The sequence below is a fragment of the Eupeodes corollae genome, chromosome 2 (assembly GCF_945859685.1).
Source record: "Eupeodes corollae chromosome 2, idEupCoro1.1, whole genome shotgun sequence".
Classification (NCBI taxonomy): Eukaryota; Metazoa; Arthropoda; class Insecta; order Diptera; family Syrphidae; genus Eupeodes; species Eupeodes corollae.
In genome coordinates, this window is record NC_079148.1 from 119,535,676 (window position 1) to 119,550,919 (window position 15,244).

General features: G+C 33.8%; 1 protein-coding gene across 2 annotated transcripts in view; it reads left to right on the forward strand.

Annotated features, from left to right (window-relative positions):
• LOC129948468 (EGFR adapter protein) overlaps window positions 1–15,244 on the forward strand; it is a 92,724-nt gene that overhangs the window by 1,405 nt on the left and 76,075 nt on the right. The gene's annotated exons all lie outside the window — the stretch shown is intronic.

Below are 15,244 nucleotides of genomic sequence, written 5' to 3' on the forward strand. Positions count from 1 at the left end.
AAATACAAAGCTTAAAAGTTATGCTTTACTTAAAAACAGATTTTTGACCATCGAATTGATCCTTTCAAAGTAGCGTCTTTTTACTGATTTCAAAAATAAATTAGGATATTGAAGTTATTTGTTTGAAAAGGCAATCGATTAAAAAGTTTAGGTGCTTTTGCAGTGTAAAATTTGAGAATTGACTTCTATTACTCATTGGAATATTAACTAAAAATGGAGTATTAATTGTTAAGCTTTTTGCATTTAAGTTTTTAAGTACCTGACTGCATCCACTTCTCATGAAATAAATTGTTAGAACTTTATATACATAAAGGTGTTTCAACCGCAAGATACGACGATCTTGAAATTATGGCCAACTAACTACTTGTTAACCTTGATTTCTTACAAATGATTCAGACAATATGTTTCTGCGATGTAATTATGGGATCAAGCACCTCCTCAACTAGTTATTCCATACTGTAGCTTAGAATGAACGAGCCCCAAGTATATTGTTGTAAATAGATTTTGTGTACAAGTTCGTTTTTTTAAGTGTTACGGACATTAAATATTTGTTTAATTCCATAGTATGTTGTTCCCAATTTAAATATTTAAAACTCTTAACGAATTCGATTTCAAAACAATCATTGGAACAAGGTGTCAAATGTCCAAAGCTATATTTTTCACAAGAATGTGTAGCAAAGCTAAGTTTCCTACATGTCCCTGAATGGAAGATATCATTTCAGTCCAAGATCGAAGCTTGTTGTTTTAAATTGCAGACCACTATTTTGGTTTTAAAATGAGCTCATCGATCTATTGGTAACATAGGGATCAATTCAAATAGCAAATTGCTATCATATGTCAGAGCCATCAGCGAACGCTGTTATTTTGCTAGTAGATGATTGTTTGAAGACAGAGTTTAAGTATATCAAAAACAATATTGGACCTAGCACAGATCCTTGAGGAACACCGGTAGTAAGTTCTTAAACATCGCTTAATATTCCATCGATTCTAACTCGTTGATGTCTTGCGGATAAATAGGAAGCAAACCAATCAAAACCCGGACCTCGAAGTAAAGCTTTATAAATTTTTCCTAAAAGGATCTGATGATTGACAAAATCAAATGATTTAGTCGGATCAATAAACAACGCTAGAATATTTTTATTGTTATTAAAACATTCACTCAACTCACTTGAAAACTTTAATATGGCATGGTCAGTACTCCTACCTTTACGAAAATCAAATTGGTCGTTGCTAAAATTTTATTTTTGTCTGAAAAAAAATTACCATACAATCCTTTATAAGTTTTTCAAACAGTTTAGTGAACGTTGGTGACATGTAGATTGGCCGGTATTGACTCATACCACTACGACTACTTTTTTTTAAACAAAGGAATGACTTCAGCTTTTTTCAAAGACGATGGAAAAATTCCAGAGGTCATACTCTACTATTAAATATATGAAGCAAATCACGTCAACTATAGAAGGCAATTCGCCTAAGCAGGCAATTGGTTATATCATCAGATGTATTGGAGCATTTTTTAGACATTATTTTTGTATACATTTCGTGAGATGTAAATGGAACAAATTCAAAACTATTGGTTTGGAATTGGTCTTCTACCAAATCTGGATACATATCGCAGTAACAATTATTATTAAAATTATGACAAGGTTTTAAATTTGATGCGATAGAAGTAAAGTATCAATTTAAATTATTAGCGATATCAAATGGATTAGATATAACTTCATTATAAATTTTTATTTTTTGTAGATAATCAAAAAAAGTAATGAGGTTTTTATTGTTTTGTTAACTTAATTTTTTCTTTATTAAAAACGATCGATTTGAGTCAAATAATAACAACTCTTGAAAAAATAAATCAAGCAAGATAATTTCCTTATTCATTTTATTGTAAGAACTTAGAAGTTGTATTGGCTAAGCAAATTACGAAATTCACCAGTTTGTGTTTTTTTAACTTAAGTTAAATATAAAGACACATAGTATTCTGAAATTTAAATGTTAACATTTTTCAAAAACTCAATTTTGACTAATTTATTATCTATGTAATTGTTTTCCTAAATCATTTTTCACTTTTGTACCTTTGTCTTCAGTACAATTTAATCCTACAAAAATAAAATTATAAAAAAAATTACCGCCAATTTTTTTGAAAAGAACTTGAAGACTTCAAATCATAGGTAGAGTTACTACCAAAGGTAGGCAGTTATAAAAATATCTTACGAAACAAATATTAAATTAAATGAAAATTTAATGTGCAAAAAAGTTTGCAGTTCATGATGTTAACTTCCCATTGGTACCCTTAAAACTTGCACCATATTTTTTTTTTGAAATATTTGAAAACATTATTAAAATAACAACGGAAGTATGTAATCGTCAAAAATTAATGTCAACGCTGTTTCGATATATGACCAAAGGTGGACACTTTTTTCAATTCATGGCAAAGAATTTTACTAAAGGTAATAATAATTTTGTCTTGAAATAAAATATTCCTTTGTCTTAATAGTAAACTAAAGTAAAGTAACAAATTCATTTATCAATTCAATAATTGTTTAAATTTAAATTTACACATGAATTTTAAAGCTATGGCTAAGCCGTCAGCTGGTTGACAAGAATTATATAGATAAATTTACAAATTAAATATATTCGCTAACTAAGAGCATTCTATATTTGAAGTTATCTTCTAAAAATGTACGGAGTGTTTTTCAGTCGCACTTGTATAGTATTTTAAGGGTGTCTTGCATTAAAAGAGTATTTTTACCAAAGAAGAAACGTCGGTGTGGCTTAAATATTGGGCATATACTTATAAAATGGAAGCAGTCCTCTTTTAACTTAAGGTTGGATATTGAACAGAACTGATCAAGATCCCATTATAAGGGCATCCGTTTAGGCTGAGAAGTTCACATCTCACTTTAAAAATGAAAGAAATCTCTCGGTATGTTAAGGTATCTTTAAAGTAGATTCTCTTCTCAAGATTTTAGTTAAGCTGAGAGTATAACAATTTACTGTCGGATTCACGACTATTTAGAACAAATTTTTTCTCGAGTCAAGTCCTCATTCTTTCTAATTATACGGTACAGCTGTTCCTTTAAGTTGTTGGAGTTATTAAAGTCAATATAAAGTGTTTCACCACAGGCTTAATTAAATTTGTCTTATTATATGTATATAAATTACGTGTCACGATGTTTGTCGAAGACGTACTGCAAAACTCTATAACCGATTTTAATCAAATTTGTACACCGTTTCATCCATCTTGGAAGATATAAGAAAGCTTATTATAATTTTGTGCAAATTATTTGTCTTTTATTTGACAGTTACAATTATCTATTAGCTTCAAATGATTCTACCGGATTTTGACGTCTGTGGACTGGATTGAGTGTTCAATAGATGGCGCTATGTCAAACTTCAAAACGTTTCATATAAGCTACAATCTAATAGCACATTCACCACATGTTGTTGAGGCTAAAGCCTAGTACATACTTCCTCGTGAAGTGAACGTTCGCCAGTGGAGAAAGTGAACTTTTGACATTGCTCACTGGTACACACTTGTGAGTACACGTTGTGAACATTTGACTTCAGCTTCACCAACAGTTCCCGTACATTTTGCACGTGAATTGCCCGTGAACGAAAACTGTCCACTTTGTTCTCCACTCAGCAAGTTCACGGGTGAACCAAAAACTGAAATTTGTATGGGTTCAGGAGATGGTTCACAAGTATGTACTAGGCTTAAAGTATAGGTTACTTTTATTTTGTAGTCAATGAAATACAATTAATTTTACTTTTTCAATTGTTGGTGTTAGCAATTTTCGAACAATTACCACATATTGGAAGTGGTAAAATAGAACTGCATATATTCGCAATGAATTGAACTGCCAGTCAGTTTCTGCACCGTTCTTTAGAAAAAAAAAATGTATTGATTTAAAGTATATTTCCGGATATTCAAGAACAAGGCTCAGCCATCGGGCTATTTTAGCAGCCAAAAATGTTGATGTTTTCGAAATTAACATCCAGGTATAACAGCTGTCACCAGGCGATCTGATGACTTTTAAATCAAATGATACTGTTGTTAATATGTATACAGAGTACACATACTTGGAATGCCACCACATTATTTTCGATTAGAGTTTGGATCACCTATTATTCTGCTGCGTGATTTGAATCCACCTTCAATACGCAAAGGTTCACGTTTCGTCATCAAAAAGATCACCAGAAATTTTCTTGAAGCAACCATTTCAATTTAAGGAAAAGTGGTAATGTTGCAACGTATTCCAATGATATCGACTACCATTCCTTTTAGAAAGTTATAATAAATAAGATAATGCAACAGTTCGTAAAGAACCAGGGTTAAGTAGCTTACAACGGTCCTGTGTGCGAGTAATTGCAGGGATGGAGGGGACCTTTAGTTTCTTTAAGCCAAATCCGAATGGCTAATTTGAGAAAGCACTTTTTCATGCCAAGAATTACTCTTGAAGAATTTGTCAATTCCTCGCGAGAATAACCACTTTAGGTGGCACAGTCATGCCACGGGTACTACATTTCCAGTTTACAGAAAGTTACAATTTTTAATTCGTTTAGCTTTTACCTGAAGGCCAAACAATGTCTATTTGTGGTTTAGATTTGAAAAACCCATGTTTTTCTCATGAGCAGCTGTATGTTGCATGTTGACGGGAAAACCGTCGAACCTTTTTGTGTTAGCGAAAAACAGGTTAACCATAAACATTGTGCCCAGATTAGAGCTAAATTTAATTGAAATTAAAAGACATCATAATTCAAAACAATAAAAAGAGGCTCGGTTGCGACCCACACTGATAACTTCACATCCCGTCTGTCGATTTGTCTTGATTAAAAGTTTGTCTATATATTGTACTGGTATCAATTTTTACCAAATTTGCGCACTATTTTTTGTAGATTTTATTTTTTATGTAAAAAACGGACTGTTGGATTTTTATATAAAAATTACTGAATATCGAAAACAATATTTTCTGTGAAATAAAATAAGTTTGAAGCCAATATTTTCAATCTTTGAAAAGCTATTTGAGTTGAAAGTAAATTTTTACCAAGTTTTAGTATTGTTTTTGTTTTAGAGTTTTTTTTTTGTAAAAAAAACTGTAAATTCGTTTTTTCTCTACATTTTTCAGAATGTGGAAAAAAATATTTTTTATAAGATTCAATGAGATTGAAGCCCAAACTTCGAGTTTTTGAAAATATAATTGAATCGATATTCAATTTTTACCAATCTTTTTTTTGGATTTTTATTTTTTATAAAAAAAAGCTGTCAATTAGATTTTTCTCAAAATTTTATCAGATGTCAAAAACATTATTCTTCGTTGCACAAAATTGTTTTGGAGGTGAAATCATATTTTGGTCGTAAAATTTTGGAGGTGACAAATTTTTTATTCAATTTTTTTTGATTTATAAAAAAACCGTTAATTGGAATTTTTTCAAAAAATATACTTCTTTGATATCACGTTACAATATATTATAAAAAATTTAATTCAAGTCTCTTGAGTTTTTGGTTCGTAAGGTATTTAGGGTTAACCCAAATGTTCACCTTTTTTTAAACCGCTGCTAAAAAAACCAACCACGCAATTTTCTTGAGATCCCTTTCTGCATCTTTCTGCCTTATTATCTGTATAACAAAATTTATTTGAAGTCGATATTTCTTCTTTTTCTTGAGCTATTGACGACGAAAAAAACGTCGCGAACGTACGGACGTACAAACGTACGTACACACGCACGCACAGACATCTTTCTAAAAATCTTTTAATTTCGACTCTAGGGTCCTTGAAACGTCGAGAAATGTTTACAACAATTTCCTATATGAAGTTAATAACCTTTTCATGAACATCATCTCAAAGCAAAATATTTAACAAAAAACATAAAACCTTTTTTTTTAAATATCACCTTCTTAAATAATAAAATTCATCACTTTTGCTTATATCAATAATTTCCCTCAAACTGTCTCTTATTATTCCTATTTCCCCCCAAATCGTCCTTTTTCTAGTGAATACAGAAATTATATCAAAGCATAATCATAGATCAATGGAAATGCATAATTAAAATACCTAATTACTTACTTAGCCAAGCCTTTAATTACTCATAAGACTAATTAAGTTATAGCCAAGCAAGTTGTCACTCTTCTTAGTTGAAGTATTAAATAAAAAAGGAATAATTATCTAGTCTTTTGATATTTAGATATTTTTCTATCTGTCCCATATGTTCATCCAATTTTGTTTATATCACTGCACTCAAAACACAAAATAGTCACTACACTGTATAAGAAGAAAAATGTGTTGGAAAAAGCGGAAAAACTAACAAAGCGTAGAAGCATCCTTACGTGCGGAAAATTACCAAATGGCTTGTGAAATGTCATACTCCAACTCATTCCGAAATCCTTTTCGTTCGTTTTTGTTTCATTATCCCTGATGGCTTTAAATAGAACCAAGCTTTCCCCTTGACAAGTAAAAAGTATACCCATCTAGTATATATAGTATATTATAGTCGTACTCCATCTCAAGCCATCCAGATGAAAATAGCAAAGCCTTTTCAGAGCATATCATGTCAGTTATACGTAATACGTTTCATATAGCAAAGACCTAAGTATCCCTTTATATTGTTGTAGAGGATATATTCTGTCCTACTCCCTAGAAAAACAAAAACAAAAACAAAACATCCCTTCTCACGCCCGACTCACCATTCACTTTACTAACAAGTATATATATAGAGGTACATCACAATCACAGCCCACTACTCTGCTTAACTATCACTGCCATCACCAACAACGACGACAATAAGGACAATATGGATGAACGAACAAGCTGGTGTTTTTAATCCTCTTAAATACCGTTAGATACTTCATTATTTTCACTAAATATAAATTAAATACACAACTAGGTAACTATATAATAGAGTAGACATGCGATTGTCGTAAATGGTGACAGTGACAGTGACAAAACTACAACTATTATGCAAAGGACAACAAAAAGAACGACCGTTCACAGACTTGACTAGAAATAGGAAGGTTTGAAGTCATATTTTGTCCTAGAAGAGTTTATTCGTCAAACTGTCACCATTAGGAGATAAATACCACCCACAAATGTTCTTTCTTTTTTCGTAGGTATAACCCGGTCCTAGGGTGATAGTTATAAGTCCTTCAAATGCATGTTCGAGGACAAGGTTTTCGTGTCATTTCTGGACAAAAATAAAAACATTTCAGAAAAAATTACAAACACATAGAGTCTAAAAGTTGACATAAACACTATCAGTGCACATCACAATAACCCAAAAACATTCAGTAAAAAAAAAAAAAACAAAAAAAGGATAACAAAAAACAGAAGGAACTCGTAGGGATTTCAGGATTTGTTTCATATTTTATGCATACCCAATGAGTTGGTATTGTTTGAGCGACATTTATATTCAAAACTGATGCCAGAGTCGAGGATGGTGTAGTTGATTCGTGTGTGTGGCTACCACCAGATGCCACCCACACCCATATTCAACAACCATACCTTCATCCACATCAAGCCTGGAGGCACTACTAACTCCTTAAGCGCATTTGTGTGATTTAATACGACAGGATATACAACAATATGTTTTTTTTTTGTATCAACATTCCTTTTTTTTTAAAAGAGTAAAAGGACGAAAAGTTTCCAAAGTTTCGTATTTTTTGAATGTCGTCATTCTTATTTGTGTTTTTGTTTTTTTGTTGTTGTTCTTGTTGTTCTGTTGATGATGATGATTATACTCTCGTATTTTCCTTTTTGTGGTAAGTCTCAATGGTAAAGACTGAAGAGCGCGTGAGGCGTCAACTCGAATAATTATTATATACCTTCCCACATTTGGCTGCCCAACAACATCCCAAAATCTGAAATCCCACAACTCTCAAGGTTTCGGTGTGATGGGTTAAGAATAGGGAAGGAGGGACGTAGGGAGAAAGGAAGGACAAAAATGTGCCAATAAAAGGATATAAGAGATAGCTATACATGCGTCAAGGGATATAAGATATATTTACCGTCAAATTACTGCACGTGCTGTTTTCTCTATAGCGCTCCGGTTGGTTCTGACATCGGACCGGGTACATCGTGCGCCGCAAAAAAGGATATTCTGATATCCTGAATAATTATGAAAAGATTTACGAGTACAGATTATACAATTTCGAAATTTTGGGCACATCCTTTGGGATATATTCGAATGGAGGAACAGCAAACACCTGGACATGGACAGGGACACGGGCATCATTGGACGTTGGACACAAACATGGGTAGAACCGAACAGCTACAGCTAGACAAAGACAAAGGAGAATAAGTAAAGGAATTTCTATGGAAATGTAGTTTTATGATGGCAACTTTTTTTTTTTTTGCTGGTTGTGTTTCCAAAAATTATGTGCTTGGGATTTATGGTAAAATATCCAATTTTCCTTAATTTCGTTTCCTAGGTGCGTTGTTGGTCGGTCGTAGGATGCTCTAAATATCTTTATAACAATTTTTTTTAAAATTCAGTCATTTAATTAAAAATGGTGGTTGTCCTTTTTTGTTCCTTTTAAATTTAGTCCTTGCTGTAATGTGATAATGTGAGAGTTGTTTAGTGTCCTTTTAATTTGTGAAATTGTAACCTGCTTTATATTTGAGATATAATTTTCCAAACATGGTTTAATGCCTTCATTATCACAGTTTTTCCAGGAACAAATATAATTGAATAAATATGGAAATTATAACCCAACGAAAAGGTGTTGATTGCTGTCACTGTAGGTTCTTAAACGAACTGAAAGAGAAGTTCTTGAAATGTTTGCCCTTTTTTATTTTTTTTAAAATGATTCCCCGTTTAACATATATTTTGGTAGAGAGTCCTTCACCTTTAAATAAATGAGGGTATAACATTCGCCTGACCAAAAGAGCCCTTTGGGATTTTTCCTCAATTCTTTCATAATTCATGACATGGGTACTTCAGGAAAAAGTTCAACTGAGTGTGTTCACCATCACTTACTACACCCCAACTTTGTTATTATAGTTTGTAATAGCTATATGATCACCCTAAATCGTTGAGTTTTAACTTGGAGCATTTTATGTAGGTGCGAAAATATAGGTGTTGGGTTTAATGGCCTCGATATGAATGCGGTTTTTACAAATTGTATAGTAAAAGGTTTTCAACTGAAGGCTTTAATTTTCATATACCTATATGCTTATTCCTTTTATAGGGGAGAGGTTTTTTGCTCACCTAGGCGTATACGTGTTCTAATTAAATTATTACATATTTGTTTTATTAACTTTAAGTTACATTTTTTATAATTCGTCAGATTCTTCAATTGGCATTTCTCGACTTTTCAACGTAACAAGCATCTGCATCCATTTGACTTTTAGTAAAATATTTCATCTTTTTTCTACGTTTGTGTTAAGTTTTATTTAATTAATTTCATTTTAAAAACTTATTTTTTATAAAAAACAAAAACTCTTAATCAATTTCTATAAAATCACAAACAAAAACTTAACTAAATTTTAATTAAATCAAACCTCCCATTCAGGATTTTACACGAATAAAAATAGAACCAAGGACTTGGCGTTATAACGAAGTCCAATATTTTTTCAGAATTTTCTAGTGTTTGTAGTTATTGTTAATAGGGTTATAAGTTCTGATTATGGTTCTCTTTCTCCCCAAAGCCCAACCAATAAAGCCATTGAAAAAAATGAAATAACAATAGCTACAATTTCCTAAACCTTGATTTTCATAATTTTTATGAAAAAATCCCAAGGAAATTATACAGAAATAATCAAAAACACGAATCCACAAACCACATTATTCTATGCAAAAAAAACAAAAACTTATTTGCATATTTATAGGCTCATTCAATCACCTGCACAGCAATAATAAACACCAAAAATGTATTTATGTAGAAACAGAAAACCAAACTCACTTCCAAAGACAATAACGCTGCCCTCTTGCGGTTAATTAAAATATCACAAATAGAAAAAAGTTTTTCGAGGCCCCAATACCTTTAAAAAGGAAATTGTTATATGTTTGCATACTTTCAGGCACCACAATGGTTTCATTTCTAATTTACCATAACAGTAAATTCAGCAATAAACTTTCATAAAAAAAGAAATTTACAAGCAGGTAAAAGGCAAAAACTAGGTGTTTTTCAACTCGGAAAAATTAAAAACCAGCAGCAGGAAAAAGGCTACCAAAAGGTGTCACCTAAAAATTAAATTAAAACACATACATACATATACAATCAAAAACACGAAAAGCATTGCTAGAAAAAATGGACTGATTTAATTTTTTACAAAAACACAAATTTATAAATAACACATGACGGGCAGAGGTGGTAGCTTGACAATGACAGGATATTTTGAAGTTTTTTCCTTCATGTTTCAATAATATTATAACCTAATGCTTTTGAGGTTTCTAAGTATAGAAAATAGTTTATGTGTGAAAAACTAGTTTTGAAAGTTGAAACTTTAACTTTTAACTTTTATGATGGCCATTTCTATAAACCTATCCACCAATGGAGACCTGTTGATAAGTTTTTCGTTTTTCGACCTCGAAATAGTACAAAAAAGGCCTTCCGGTGCAGTTTGAACAAACTCTACAGAAATGCTTTTCTCTATTTTCACCAACACCTAAACGAACTACTTTAAATATTGTGACCCAAAATGCCACATCCTATTTCTGGATCTTAAAGTTAAAAGGACCCATACAAAAAAGAAAAACTAAAACGATAGCAAAGCATTAATGCATCTCAAGAAGTTTTGGGAATTTGAACATAAGGAGTAGCTGCTATTCGTCTTTTGTTGGTTGATGAGATGGTGTTATACCCGGGCGCCACTTAGGTATATAGCTATAAAATCCTTAAGGGAAAGGATGTTTTGTATTCTAAAGTACATGCAACAAAAGTAGAAACATTACATATACTTATGTGCATATGTGTGTTAACTTATAGTTTTTGTGTTCATTGTTCAGTCACGCTTCCATCATCAAGCTTGGCAATGTTTCTACAGTACGAAGTGAAAATCGTATATGTGTAGATATCTCTATATGAATATAAAATTCATAGGTATAGAAAAGTATTAACTTATGTCGGGTCAGAGTCGTCCTTGATGCGGTTGTGGTGTGGTTGTGGGATTCGAAGACTTGGTGATGATGATGGTGTTAAGCTTGTGCATAGCATGTATGTATATGTGATGAACGAGTAAATGTGATGCAATGTGCATTATTGCTCTCTTAGCACATTTTTCCAAGTAGTTGAGTTCGAAAGTTGATGTGTTGTTGATGCTGGAGATATTATAGCTGATGCAAGCGGAAGAGTATTTTTTTTCTTCTTTAGCAAACAATGAATACTTTTTTGAATAATATTTTGTTGAAAAGTGAGATTTGACACCATTTTTGCTAACAATTATTATGAAAAATGCTTTTTGAGTCCTGAGATTTTTAGAGTGAAAATAATAGTTGATGATGAGCTTATATATGAATGTAACTTTCACTTTGCTTAACCTCCTTCCATCATCCACAAAACATTGGCTTCTATTATCTAACTCAATTTCTTTAATATTTGTTAAAACAAAATGACTTCTAAACTTTTAAGCTCATCGTGCAGAAAATCTATAAAAAGTGGGCTTAGCACTCAACGAATTATACTAAAATACAAATTGCACTTAACACTATGAATTTATGAAGATTGTTTGATTGAAACAGTTTCTAAGAAAATTCTAGCATTCACCCTAATCACGACTTGGAGAATAGAGCCCTGCAGCACTACTTCTACCTGCGTAACGACATAATGTAGTGGCTATCCGAGAACCTCGGTTTTACCAGGTTTAGTGACGAAAACTTGGCAAATGCCATCATCGCCGAGCACAACTAGGCTAATACCCTGTTAGTCACGAAGATAGAGCTCCAGATAATCTTCGATTCATTAAAGAAAAAGAAGCTAGCAGGGGTCCATGGTATATCCAACATTGTACTACGACATTTACCTCAGGAAGCTGTGGACATTTATTTTGTTTCTACATTTCAGAATTTCAGAAACTAGTTAGCTTATAGCAAGCGTTAAACTACGATCAGAGGCTCATCATAAATGCATGTGTTATTTTTTAGTGCAAAATAATACAAATATAGCCTAACACACGCACAAAATACAAAAAAAAATTAACATTTAACTATTACAGAACAAAACATAAAATGAGAACGTTTACGATAGTGGAGCACTGGTTCTAAACAATGATTTAAATCCCACCTTATTTAAATTTAAATCTATCGATGAACAGTTTAAGTTCTATAAAATGCTCATTCGACTTAAAGCTTCATTCTTGCCATAGTTAGTTCTATGGAAGTCAATATGTATAAAATCAAATGTGCGCAGGTGATGAGTTCCGCCTCGGTAATTCAAATGTAGAATACGATATTCATAGGGAGGCAGATCATAGGAATCTTCCCAAGGAAAACCTTTTAGGGCAAAGCGAATGAAATAATGTTGAATTGATTCAATACGTTTTCTATGAATTTCGTAATAGGGAGTCCATACCTGCGAAGCATATTCAAGATGAGGACAAACATGGCAATTATACCATGAAAGGGTAACATAGGGATCATTGAACTCCTTTACCCAGCGTTTTATAAAACCAAGCATAGAACTTGCCTTATTAAGAATAAAATTAATGTGATGTGTAAACTCTAAGTTGGAACAAAAATGTAAATCTTTAAATGTGGAGACACGACAGAGTTTTTGCTGTGATATACAGTAGTCCAATACGTTACTGATTAGTTTTTTAATTAAAATTATCGTCTGACATTTTAAAGGGTTAAATGAAAGCCTATTTTCGACTTGTAAAGAATACAATCATGGGCGGACTTTATTATTTTGAAAATTTTCATATCATCAGCGAAAATGGGAAGTTCACTCGAGCGTAGACATGACAATACATCGTTAATAGATAGGATGAACGGAAAAGAGCCAAGATGGCTTCCCTGTGGAACACCAGATTGAGCAACAAAAGGTTCAGAATGACAATTTCTAAATTTTACCTGTTTTCAAGGTATGACCAAGAGCCTTAAGTTTAAATAAAATACTTCCGTGGCTAAGTTGATCAAAAGCTTTAGAAAAGTCAGTGTATACACAGTCAACTTCATAACCTTGTTCTTAAGCGTTTGAACATATGTTTGAGAATGGGAGGAGAATAGTAACGATTGATCTTTTTTTCACAAAACCATGTTGTTGTTCGCAAATAATATTTTTACTAAAATATGCTACACTTTCACAAACAACTAGTTCAAAAACTTTAGGAATGCACGAAAGCTTAGCAATGGGCCTGTAGTTGCTTTTATCCGACTTGTTAACTTTCTTGAAAATTGGTGTTAGAAATGACTTCTTCCATGTGATTGGAAATTTGCCTGTTTTTAGAGAAAGTTTAAATAAGAACGTAAGGGGTTCAACTAAAGCATTACTACACTTTTTTAGTACTATCGGGGGAATACCATCGGGACCGGCTGAGCAGTCATCATTCAACGCGAATAAAAGATCAAGGACCGTACTCTGTACAGCTAGTTTGCGAAAAGGAGTGAAGATTATGAAAAAATAATTCATCAACTTCTTCAGGGCTATTAACAAAAGACTTCCGGAAATTTGTTGCGAAAGCGTTACAGATATCAAAAGTTTTATCTAACGAAAGGTTCTTGTAAGTGAAGTTACTTACTTACTTACTTACTTAAGGTGGCGCTACAGTCCGGGGCGGACCTGGGCCTCAACCAACAAGCGTCTCCAGCCAGCTCGGTCCCTAGCTAGCTGTCTCCAGTTTCGCACGCCAAGTTGGTTGAGGTCCTCTCCCACCTGGGTGCGCCACCTGAGTCGCGGTCTTCCTCTACTGCGCCGTCCCTCGGGATTGGATTCGAAGACCTTCCGGGCTGGAGCGTTGATGTCCATCCGCTCTACATGACCTAGCCATCTAAGCCGTTGGACTTTGATTCTGCTAACTAGGTCAGTGTCGCTGTACAGCCCGTACAGCTCGTCGTTATATCTTCTCCTCCATTCTCCATCTATGCGTACGGGACCAAAAATCGCCCGAAGAATTTTTCTCTCAAAGCATCCTAAGACGCTCTCATCTTTCTTTGACAGGGTCCAGGCCTCAGCGCCATAAATGAGAACCGGGATGATGAGTGTCTTATAGATGGTGATTTTACATGCTCGAGAGAGGACTTTACTTCTCAATTGCCTTCTAAGTCCAAAGAAGCAGCGATTTGCAAGAGTTATTCTTCGTTTGATTTCAGCGCTGGTGTCGTTGTCTGCATTAATAGCGGTACCTAGGTAGACAAAGTCCTTAACTACCTCAAAGTTATAGCTGTCCATGGTGACGTTTTGTCCAAGACGTCGTTGTTCAGTGTCCTTTTTTGATGACAGCATATACTTGGTCTTGCCCTCATTGACCACTAAACCCATCTTCTTCGCTTCCGTCGCAATGCTCAAAAACGCTCCACTGACATCACGCTTTGATCTTCCAATTATGTCAATATCATCTGCGTATCCGAGTAATTGGATGGATCTTTGGAAGATTGTGCCTCTTGTGTTGACGGTTGAGTTTTGCACAATTCTTTCCAGAACGATGTTGAAGAAGTCGCATGACAATGCATCGCCTTGTCTAAAACCTTTTTTGACATCAAATGCATCGGTAAGATCTTTTCCGACCTTGATAGAGCAGCGTGCATTCTCCATCGTCATTCTGCACAAACGGATAAGTTTGACAGGGATGCCAAAACTAGACATTGCTCGGTAGAGCTCTTCCCTATAGATGCTGTCATACGCGGCTTTAAAATCGATAAAGAGATGGTGGGTATCGATTTGAAGCTCCTGGGTTTTTTCCAAGATCTGCCGTAGTGTGAATATTTGGTCGATAGTGGACTTTCCTGGTCTGAAGCCACACTGATAAGGACCAATCAGGTTGTTGACGAATGGCTTCAGACGTTCACATAATACGGCAGAGAGGATCTTATACGCAATGTTAAGAAGACTGATGCCTCTGTAGTTGGCGCAGTTTAGAGGGTCTCCTTTCTTATGTATCGGGCACACTATGCTGAGATTCCACTCATCGGGCATGCTTTCTTCCGACCAAATTTTGCAGATGAGTTGGTGCATGCTCCGTACCAAGTCATCGCCTGCTGCTTTGAATAGTTCGGCAGCGATGCCGTCAGCTCCAGCAGCTTTGTTTGACTTAAGTTTAGATATAGCTATCTTCACTTCGTCAAGGTCGGGTAGGCGGAATTGTTGATCTGCGTC